The 12,669-nt window shown below is 29.0% G+C and overlaps 1 protein-coding gene across 1 annotated transcript in view; it reads right to left on the minus strand.

The window, feature by feature from the left end:
- LOC121128670 (FMRFamide receptor) overlaps window positions 1-12,669 on the minus strand; it is a 28,532-nt gene that overhangs the window by 15,659 nt on the left and 204 nt on the right. The window lies entirely within an intron of this gene.

The following is a 12,669-nucleotide window of genomic DNA, read 5'->3' on the forward strand; positions in this document are numbered from 1 at the left end:
AATAAATATTTATTTTGTGTGTGATTTCACAAAAATGTATATTTTCTTGTTTAAGCAACTGAAAATACTTTTCAAATTTCTTTCAAACTTTTTATTCTTATGATAAGTTATAAGAAGGGGTATATGGTTTTTGTTTTTACTTACATTTTTTAAAAGCTTTTCAAATATCTTATAATTAGGGTTCCCTATGAATCAAAACATATTTATTTTAATTATATTTCTTGGCATTAGATATTTCATGTTCATAATTGCAGCAAACAAAGTAATTACTTTCATCGGTGAAATAAAGTAATATATCATGGTAACTCGATTGCTTTATGAATTTAATTAATGGGACATAGATGAATATTACTCAACGAGAGGATGCTGTGAAAATGATTCACAGCTTGGCGTATTTAAAAAAAAAACCTATGTAGTTTAAACAACAAGCTACATTAGCCCTATTCATAAATATATTTTCTTGAATTTTAATATGTTTCTGCATTTATCAAGATCATCCAGTGAAATGAAGGTAAAAAATTAAAATTAAAACTTCCATCTATTTATGTTGTTATCTTTTATTTCTACGCAATTTTTGTGGAAAATATATAAATATTTTAGAAAAATTATACACTAAACTCAATTTCTTATTTTAGAATAATTTTCTAATGCCAATTTTAAAATCGGAATGATATACATATTTTATATATTTTCTTAGACTTCTATAAATAAAAAACGTAAAATCACAGTAGAGGGATCATTTTGATTATCCATTTTTCGAACAATGAAATAATTGTCTATTATATTTTTCGGCTTACTCTCTCTACTAGGGGTTTTTAGTTATTATATTCGCATAATCAGTCATCATTTTTATTCTTCTGTTTGTATTACTCAATATGATGTATATATTTTTTTGCATTGATGTAGTCTTCCTTTCCTGACAATGATGCAACAGGCTCTTGAGGCCAATCTGACTCCATATTCAGCATTGGTAAAAAATGATGCAGTTCTGAACTAATAAAATGATTAATTTTTGTTTTTTCTGTTACAATCTGAAATATAGGTTTGCCTCTTCTAAATCTGTCTGGTTTTTTAGTGGAATATAATTTCAGGGCTATATTCTGAATAGAGCAAATGGAACCAACTTCTCTGTTAAATACAATATGAGAGTATGAAGCTTCTTCATGACGATCTCTCTTAAATTATTGTCAATTATTCAGAACAATAAAATGTCTGGGAAAATTCAAGTGATTTACAGGAGAATCCCCTGCAAATGCTGAAGTCATCCAAATTGGCGTATAAAACAAAATTAGGAATTTGTTCATCCTATCCAGCTGTTTTATTGTATTTTTATCATATTTCCTTACCTAAGTGAATACAAACATTTTTTACGAGTATATATTTATGGCCATCTATCGTGCTTGATGAATTTCTCCTGGTTTCTTCCAGTGAGTATCTAGAGGAGAAATGAAATTATAGTGAGTTCTACCCTTTTTTGATAATCAGCTCTTGGAGAATTGTGGGATTTCCAAATTTTATCCATCTTCCTTAAAAAATTTCCCCTTTTCCTTTCAGTCATAATCTTTTATTAGTAAGGCCTTTTGTGTGTTCTTTATTGAAGTTATCCTATCTATCCTTATAGTGTTTAAAAATTGGATTTTCGAGAGACTAAACTATCCCAAACAACTTTTCCCAAACGGAGCCTACAACTACCACCTTCAGTACATGATGTCTAAAATGATAGATAAAATAAATTTATATCTAATTGATTTTATATAAGCTTAGCGGCTCCTTTGTGAATTCCAGTATTCCTGGAAGTATTGTCAAAAAACAGCGCAGTTATCCTCTCTGTGAGCTTTTATGTCTAAAATAGATCTATTGGTGCATTGGCCCGGCGTTCTCTTGATGAGCAGCAACTATAGCTACATACACTATTGTCATATCACCTTGCAGGTGATAATTTTTTTTCCTACCAAACAGTTCCAGGTGATTGGTTAATTAATTTACTACCGCATATAAGTATGTTTTTTTTTCAAACTAAAAGGTCCATTTATTAATTAATTTTAGGTAATCTGTTGTCTGGAGTACTTTACTGAATATTATATAAAAAGACAAGTATAAATTATTTACTAGGACGCCGCATTTATCAAGTGTCTATCTTAATCAACTGTTATTCAAATGGAAATTATGGCTTCTAGGAAAAGTCAAATACATATTTCTAGATAAAAAAAGAGGTAAATCGGGCAAATTATGTAGGAGAGGAAAAAATTGAATATTTGATTTTTTTTTCCAAAAATGTAAATTTTGTTTTTTCTCTGCAGAGCTGTGGAGTTCATTCCAAAAGTTTAATTTTTTTTTGTGAATAACTGAGGATTTTCGATTTTTTTGTGGTGTTTACATTAGGTAAAAAACTTTAGATAAGATTGATTCATTAACAAGACTTTTCAAGTTTGTCTTCCATTCAAATCGTTTTCTTTTTTTTTTTAAAAAAGGTGATTTTGCTAACATGAATAAACCGATATCAAGTGGATAAATTCATACTTTATATCTTAAATATTTTTTTATTCAAATAAATGTGTCTTTCTCTAGTCAGTTAGGGATATATTGTCACTGAAATGCTTCTAACAAATATTTAGTTATGTTTTAAAAAAGGATATGAATCTTTTAGTAAACGAAACAAAGCATTCGTGACAAAACAATACACATCCTATCAGGAACACGTCTACATCTAATAAATTGTTCAATGTAGGCTCGATTTTTTTTTTTTATGATATTTGATACGATAATTTTTGTTATGGACCCATTTTTAATATGGATAAACGAAACTATGAGTTTTCTATATTGTCCAAATAATAATTGTCTGAAGTTTTTATATATAATATTTATATGTTCCAAAATCCTATACTAATTAATTACCCTAATCGGAGTAAGTTTGTAAAACATGAGTTGTTTCAGATACATTCCCCTCCTTTTGTCTTCCTTTCTCTTAGGTTTATTCATTGAGGGTCAAAACATTCAAAACAGCTCTGCTCAACACAGTGCAAATGTAATCTACTAACACATGGGCTTCAAAGTCCCGGGCTTAACAAATAAAGCACGTTTTGTTTTTTTTTCGTTCAAAATTGCTTTTTTTTATAATTATGATTGTGTTTTTTGTATGGAGCAGGGTCCACACAACACTAATTGCTGAACTTGAAAGGTATTTTCCCATGAAGAAGCAGTGTAAAATTACATCTTTTTTTTAATCCATTTTTTGGGAAATAAGAAAAGTATCATCGCCCTAAGCACGATAACTCACAAACTGAAGAACAAATTCTCATTAGGTAAGACCTTTCTTCTTCTTGATTGGTTGATTGAACAAACAGAATGAAATCATCTAAAGAACTGATTTAAACTAATCGTGCCTCAAGGAATTTAAAAGAAACTATAATCATTATTATTATTAAAATTGGATAGAAAAATGTAATTTATTATGATACACTTACGATTGTTTTGATTTACTATTCTAAATTTACTTAAAACTATTCTACTATAATTTTTCTCATTTATTTAATCATTTTAAATCATGTATTTTTTGAAAAATAGATAATGAAATAACAATATATGGATTTAAATATAATTATAAGATATTTCTTCCACAAATACAATCATAAATGTAAAAGGTTCTCCTTTTTATGACATTACTTCAATTTATCCCCCAGAAATAATATAACAATAATATAATAATTCACTAAGGTCTTAATTCAGGTGTACCATATGTATCCCCTTCACCTTTTCATCGGGGTCTTCTTTTTTTCCCATTACAAACCACTCAACTTTAAGTATTAGACTTCATGAATACCATCAAAGAATCAAATTGAATATAATTATCATGTGTCTAAATTGAGTTCTACTCCAAACAAAGTATTTTTTCTTGTTTTTCTTTACTTTACAATACAGATGTTAAGAATATAAAGAGATAAAAGTTAAATGTATTGTATTCTTTTCTATAGGAACAGTACATACATTAATAAATTTCCCCAAGGTTTTATATAATACAATAAATTATATATTTATCTACAAGTAAGATATATATCTTGATCTGTTTCCAAACATTTTTTAACACACTCTATTGGCTCAAAAAATTAGTATATCTAGGCTATTTTATATTGTGAATTTGATTACTTTAAATGTATATATTGATTACTTACACGCAAACAAAATTTTAAATTCCAAAAATCTTTACAAACTTTATATAAGATTAGCGGGTGGAAAGTTGCACACTTGTACTATATTGATTGGAGAGGTTCTGTTTGATAAAATTAGAACTGTCTTTAATTGTATAGGTAGCCATGTATCTCAAGCACCTGCTGCTTTTTGAATTTTGTAAATCGGACGAGAAATGCCGTCGCAGGGAGATTCAAGGCTGTGGGTATCAACTCTTCTTCGTGCGGGTCGAACTCTAACAGAGCTAGCCACGCTAGAAGGAATGGCCTGTTAGACCATCTGCAATGTTAAGAAGAGGCTAGACCGCAACAAGACCATAGAAAGGAATAGAATAAACGAATTTGCATTGACTAAGCATCAGAAAGAGAATAATTGAGATTTTTCTTAAATCTATAATTAAAATTAATTATAATTTTATTTTTTTCTTTCGAAGTGTGTAAATTTTAAGTTTCCGCCTGGTATTGGTATTCGATTTTTTTCATACTCAATCTAGTTTTCTAAAAAAATTATATTTGAATTTTGTGAGTATTTGGCCCCTTTTTTATAGGTTTAGATAACTTTTGAGAAAGAAAATATCAGTTGTCCACTCATTTGGGGTCATTCAACCCTAAAAAAAATACTTTTTATGCAGATAAAAACTATCCTTTTTAAGGTTTTTGTTTAAAAGGAATCAACAACACGACTTTTAAACTGTTTTTAAGCCTAAGATACTTCAATAATAATCGGAAGCTGTCAAGTGAAGACATTTTTTCAATATACGCAAAAATATCAAAGTAAAATAAAAATTATTGTATATTGCGATATTAGTTTTTCTTCCTTTTTTAGTCATTTCCCTAATTCCTTTTTTAATTCGTAATCAATAAACGTTCTCTCTTCTTCTGTTACCACTTGATTTTTGATTTTTTTTTGTTAAATATTCAAAACGGTCTTTAAAAAAATTTAAGACATTGGAAATCTGGATATGAAAGTTACTTCAATTTTTTCCCCTGTAAATAATGACATCCTGCATACTATGAATTCATTTTGACTCAAGTTCCTAACTTTGAGCTGAAAAAGACATTAATTCCATCGATAACTTGGAGTAACATCCTCTTTAACATTATTTCTATCCAATTTACAAAGGACAACTCCACTGTCAAATCGATTTTACTCCAGGTATATGAGACTAAGATGACATTAAATGAGTGATTAATTAAAGGATATTCAAAGGACTTGAACATTATATGTAATGACTAAGAACGTGTTTCCCGTAGAATAAACGAGTCTTTCCAGTCTAAAACCAGAAAACCTCATTACATATTAATGTAAAAAATAAATCTAAATGATTGATCGTGAGCAACTTAAAAATCGCAAAATAATTTTGCTATTTAAATTTAATGTGTAGAACTTATACTGTATGATATATTTGTCTTTTATTAGAAGTAATAACTTTAAATTGAATACCCTCTCGATTCGAGCTTGACCTGTCAGTTATACTGCAACCCAAGAATTATTATATACTTTTCTTTTTTATGCTCCCATAATATTGAGTAAAGTACTCCAGACGATAGATAAAAATATATTAATTAATAATTTTTGCATATAGATTATAAAACTTATAGTTATATGTAGTAGTAAATTAATTAATCCATCACCTGTAATGGGTTAAGTACCCAAAAATTTTGTTATTTCTCAATATATAATAATTCATGAAGTTATTAACAGATGGGCTGAAAAGTCTATTTATTCTTTAATTCCCCTCATTTACAGTTGGTATTATCCTTCAAAAGACAGCAATTAATTTTTTTTGACAATTTGCTAATTAGTTTGTCAGTTATTTTACTAAGTGTGACTCGCTATTTTTGTTATTTCTGAAGCAATGGATCGAAAACAGTTGTTTTGTTTTAATTTTTCTCTCCTTCTTGATGGAAAACATACCGTCCAAGCTAAGCAATGCCTTCAAAAATGTTATGCCCACTCTGCTCTCTAAAGCAAAAAAATAAAATAATACTGATTTAAAAAAAAAAAAGCATTTTGAACGAAAAAAGTATTTTTTGTGTTCAGCCCCGATTTTTTAAGCTCATTTAATTTATCAGGGTATCAATTTCGAGTGATTTTTGTCTTAATAAAATTAGATACAAACCCATATTGCCGCGAAACTAGACTTATTACTACTATTTAATAATAATGAAAAATAATTAATTCATACTTAAAAAAATCCCTTTGCCCATAAACAAATGAACAATGGAGGCCTTATGTCTTTCCAACCAAAACCCTTAAAAACTCGCATTTCCTCAATATTGTACAAAACCACATAAAATATAATACCATAATTGAACACATAATTTGGTATAAATTGTTTTCATTTTTAAGTAGATTGCTGATTTTTGTATCTTTTTCAAATGTTGTCCCCAACCCTTAAAATTTTTTAAATATTCCAAAAATTCTATTCGAAAATCAGATTTGATACAAATAACTACCTGAGGACACGTAATTAGCGGATCGTGTATTGCTGGCGTTCGATATAGAACAGAAAATATTTTTTTCTTGACTTGTGAGTTATGAAAAACATTATGTTGTAGTTATTATATCCCATGGCATGAGCCAACACAAAAATGGATATTATCTGCAGGGCTGTACCCCAGTATTTAGCTTAGGGGCTAGATATAAAAACTCAAAATGGTGCTCCTTTTAAACTTATTTTTCGTTTTTCATTAATATATTTGAATGTAGTAGGAAGGAAATTTACTACTCAGGATTTAAATAATAATAACAAAAGCTGAGGAAAAGTCAATTCATTCTTCAGATTACCAATTCCAAAAAAACGGAGAAGCTATAAAAATGTTCCTGATTAATTTTTCCTTGAAACACATTCAAATAACTTTTATATCTCAAAATTTCCTACGTTATTGTCTGCTATTTGATATATTATCAATAAACTTTGTTGCCTGAAAAATATTCAGGTTATTTTTCAAATAACCAATCTTAATCCCTTTTAAAATATTAAGTTGTTAAGATGATCTTTTTTATTATGAAGTTGTTTATCATCACTCAACAATAAACTTTGACTTTTATCATTTTGACCAAAAATGAGCAATTGATTGGACTTCTAAAGAAAAAATCCATTTTTCGTCATTCTTAATCCTTATAAGGCATTTTCTCTAAATCATAAAAAGATTCACAAAAACTTAAAATATTTTTTTGTCTGGAAGCACATAATGTTTTGTTCCGTGTATTTTTTTTTTGAGACGAAAAACCGTAGATAATTAAAAAAATAAACATTTTCTAGTCTACAAAGCCAAATTTTTTGTTTTATTAAGGTAATTTGTATGTTTATCGGAGTAAAAGCAATAAAAACACAGCCTCTTAATCACAAGTCAAACAAACTAAAAACTTATTTAGTCGTGTAGTAACTAAAATTCATTCATTATATGAATGAATTTGTATTGAAAAAGTATCCACAAACATCATTACTTTTATTAAGGTAATTTACTTTTTTAATGAGTTTATGAATGTTTTAATATATACTCTTATATATGTATATAAAAATAGGTTGATGCTTATTCTTAATAAGATGTCGTCGCAAAGAGTGTGGAAAAAACTGACGTCATAATAAAGTCAGTTTAAGCTATTTAAAAAATAAAATTTTGTACTCTGAGGGCAAGAAATGGAACACATTATTTTGGTAAAAGGTTATTTTTTCCCCTAATTAAATATTTTATTCTATCTGATAACTATTTTAAAATGTAAATTTTTTGATTCTTCATTCATGAATATCTGAAGAAGTGGACTTTTTTGTTCTCCAAGAATTAGGACTAAAATAAGATACTTTTAATTTGATCATCCTTCTCATAAGAGTTCTTAGTCCTATTCCACAAGGGACGAAGGGATGAAAATTCATCCTAGAAAAAATTGGGTAAGGGGACTTCGTAGCGAGCAAAAAACTATTGAGCATTGCTTCCAACGTTTTTAAATTTTAAAGGTAGAATAAGATTTAAATCCTTATTATATTTAATTAGCAAGTACCTGGCAAAAGTGCCTCTTGATAAACAAGAGAATAAGGGAAGAAATGATATTAACTCTATTTTTTCTACATTTCATTACTAACATAGCATGTTGGACTCAGTTTAGAATTGAGGATCGTCCTCAGAGTAATTTTTACCAGTGTCATTGTTTGTATTTTCTCCCTCTCCTCCCTCGTGACAGCTGACTCTAGCTGAGTTAATGAAACGTCATGACAACTTAGCAGCTCTCTTCCAAAACATTCTTCAATTTGTCATGGTTACCAGATTTATTTTATTATAACAAATCGGCGGAGATATCATATACCTTGCTGATAATGATTTCATTATTAAATGACTGTCTGATAATTTGCAGAAAACTATGTTGTCAGTCAATTCTTCCTTCTGCCTTTACTCGATTATAATACAATGAACTTTTACAGGGATCGGGGATCAAATTGTCGCCTACTTTAAACCTTGATAACTTGAAGACGACATTGTCAAATAAAAAACTGGTTACCAAATAGGAAAGCTATTTTTGTCAGCTGACGATACGTAGTCCAGTTAGCATCATGCCGTCATCATATAAGGAGATAAAGAGCTATAAGTGGAACGAGGAGCTTTCGAGGTCCGCCGTAGTCATGGCATTGGTTAATAATGGAGGTGAAATCTCCAATTCAACGATTGCTTCAACCTTAGGAATGAATTTACGGACTTTTCAGCGTATCCATAAGAAGCTAGAGGACACCTGGGATGTTGATACCACTATAAAGAGGGCACCCAAGGAGGAGGGCGCCGACAGGTAGGTCAGGGACACCGACTTTGTCGACAAGGTGAAGAAGATGGTTGAGGATGACCCTACCAGGTACATGAATGCCATGGTGAGGGATCTGGACTGCCATGAGATGTGGCAACAGGACTCAGCACCCTGCCATGTGTCCAAAATCTCCATGCAGTGGTTAACCGAAAACTGTTATGACGTCGTAACCAAGGATTTGTGACCTCCTAACTCTCCTGACCTTAATCGGTGGACTATTTTGTCTGGGCTATGTCGAGAGGCATACCAACAGACATCCCCGTAGCACCAAGGCCAGCCTGATCGACTCCATCAAGGAGGTATTCGGCAACATGGACAATGAGATGGTCAGAAGAGCCTGCAGCCGGTTCAGAGGCTGTATTGAGGCCGTTATTGATGCCAACGGTGATTATATCGAATGAATGACTACTCTATACCTATATGCTTGTCATAGTTTTGATTTTTAATAAAAAAGTTAAAAAATGCATATTTTGTGTTGTTTTTTGTAGAAAAATATTTTGGCGACAATTTGATCCCCGCTCCCTGTACTTATTTTAAAAAGCTTAGCATGACTAACTGCGTTATTTATATTAAATATAACTAAGTGAAAAAAAAAAAAATATTCAAAGGATACTGTTAGAATTTCTAATTATATTCTGAATATTATTTTATTCATTGTCTAAGCGAAGATGTATAACATATATTCAAAAAAATGTGTAGTTCAAACGATTAACATTGTGCTAATAAGGATATTTACTAACAATTTGTATGATTGAAAACAATTCAATGTTAACCAAATTATTAGTAAAATTATTGGGTTATCAAATATAACCCTTTAGACCAGGCTTCGCCAATCTTTTTTAAAGCTGGGAGCTGCTTTAAGGTTCTCAAAAGGTTTGAGGGCTACCAGCTCAAAAAATAAGTATAAAGGAATCAAGAAATGAATAACATATTTTTAGAACAAGTCGAGGGGGCAGCTGAGAATAAGCCAACGGCCGACCGGGTTGCCCCAGGAATAAAGTCGGTTATATCTGCTTTAGACGATGATAATAATAACATCAGACTATTGAAACATTGACGAAGACTAAAAAATTGTTCAGAAGGTTTAAAATACCTAATTTTAAGACTAGCAAATACCAAATAGTCAATCCACCTCAGTTCAAAACTTAAATGACAAAAAGTTGAGAATTTGGCATCGTCAGATATTTTTTTATAGTACATTGTATTCCTCTAAACAAGAAAATAACAATCAAACGTTCAAATAAAGGGTTCTTCATGGACACGTTTTGATTTAAAAATCTGTGAAATATCGAAAAAAAGAAAATTTAGTTTTTGTTTCTTTACAATAATCGATTTGAATCCAGTTACAGGATTTTTATTTTATTAAGTATCATAGAATATTTTTTGTAACAATTTTTCTCTAAATTGCCTCAAAGAATGAGTATTTTAGATCCAAACATGCCGCCAATAAATAAATGTACTTTTGGTACACCGTATAACGTACATATATTTAGGGGGTTTTCTTCATTTTTACTACTCAAATCTCGTGTTTTGATACCAAGTGTACAATATGCTATTATTAAATATACTTTTGTTATTAATTTATGTGTAATAAAATACCCTAGTGTACCAATTTATAATTTTAGACTACAAAAACTGTCAATTATTTTTTTTTAAATACGACCTTTTATTTATTATTCTTTAATTTTTAAGATTGATTTGTTTTTACTTAGGCATATATATTGCACTTTATATTCTATAAGCTTGATATTTTTGTATTTTTGTATGAATATTTAATTTTTGTTTTTGTTTTTCGATATAAAATTGTTAAATAATTAATAAAATTTGTTTTTTTGTAATATTAGATTCGAAATAAAATCCCTAAAGATTTAAAAAAATGAAAAGATCCTATAACCGACTTTACTCTAAGTTAGTATCCTTAAACTAGCCGAACTAGGATTTGAGCACCGTGCAAGCCGGTTTGCAAAGGACCCTACGATAGTGAGCACCGACCCTGATAAAATCAGTATCAGAAGAATTGAAATTTTTGTAAGGAAGAGTGCAAAGAGAAGGTGGAAGCGTGACACATGGTACTATTGAATTAGGACCCTTGTTAATATCAGCTGCTTGTTATATGATTTCGGGGAGATAAATTGAATTACTGCTATAAAGTGAAAAAAAAATTACATTTAAAATTGCCTTTGTGTTGGACAAACGTCATAAATATTCATAGATAATTATTTTATTACCATTTAAAAAGCAATTTACACCAAAGATAGACAATAATGCTCACTTCAATTCGATGATATATGAAATAATGAACAAAAAAAGGAAAGCCCCTTGCAAAAACCTTGTCTCCTTTCAAATTTTAAACATAGTTTTTTCCTTACAAACAAGTCAACTCTAAGTATAATATGTAAATAGGTGACGAATAAGAAGCCGGATGTACAGTTTGGTTAGACTAGTCATATATATTTTATAAAAATGACATAAGGTGTTTTTTTTGTCCTTTTGTAAAAGGGCATTTATAACATAAAAATTTTACTTTTTACAATAAAAATAAGATATTTACCCCATTAAATTTAATGACTCTTTATCAATTATATAGAATATTTGGTGTTATAAATTTATAGCATTTATTCCTGTGTAAAATTTTAGATATTCTAGCTTTTTAATTGGTTTTCTTTTTTTTTAAAAAGGAATTATAATTTAATTTGCGTATCAGCAAGATAAGCTTCTTTTGTTTAAAAAGTTTTAAATTGTGTTGGGAGGGAATTGAGATATGGAGCAGACATTATTAGGAGACAAATGGATTGTTATATTTAATAAGACATTAAAAAAAACATAAATAATCTTCTATTTCTTCAGAGTACTCCTTATAGTGTTCATAAATACAAACAACAATTAATATCCGAACATTTAAATTTAAAGGGAAATAAGGATAATGTTCGTAAATGATTAAAACTGTATAGAGGTTCAGGAATGTCCACAGGGAGTGGGATGGAGGGGTTGTAGCTCCCCTTATAAATTAAGGAATATGTACTTTTTCACTAAAAAAAGTAGTATTTAAAAAAAAATTAATATAATTATGTTCAAATTTTGTTAAAACAAATTAATTTTAAGAGAAAAGTGCTAGATTTTTGGAATTCTTTTTTTGAAAAGCTTCATATTTGATTTTTTTATTTTAAATTTAAAATTTAATTTTGTAATTTTTTGTCCCCACAATTCAATTTTTTTGTGAAGAGTTGTGAATTTTAGAAAAAAATTTAATTTTGTATGAATAGCTATGGTTTTTTGAAAATTTACATATAAAAATACAACTACATATTTAATTAGTTTTTTCTAATCCCTAGGATATGAATATGTTCGTAAACAAAGCAAGCCAATTGTGTAAAAATATTAATAATACTTTCAAATATACTCTTTATCGTGAGTAAAATGACAGATTGCATAGGAATATCCAATCAGAAAATATTTTGATATGAGAGCACATGTCTAGTTGACATTTTAAATATACATTTTCCGCATTACGTGCAGCAATCATTCTTAATAATTGATATATTCACCTTGCAGACTCTGTACAATCATAAAAAAGGACTTTTTTATCTAGCGGTATTTTAAGCAAAAAAATAAAACCCCAAACATTATATCGATCAAATTCTACTTAATTTAATATAACATTAATATTTTAAGGAACATTTACAAATT

The sequence above is a fragment of the Lepeophtheirus salmonis genome, chromosome 13 (assembly GCF_016086655.4).
Source record: "Lepeophtheirus salmonis chromosome 13, UVic_Lsal_1.4, whole genome shotgun sequence".
Lineage (NCBI taxonomy): Eukaryota > Metazoa > Arthropoda > Copepoda > Siphonostomatoida > Caligidae > Lepeophtheirus > Lepeophtheirus salmonis.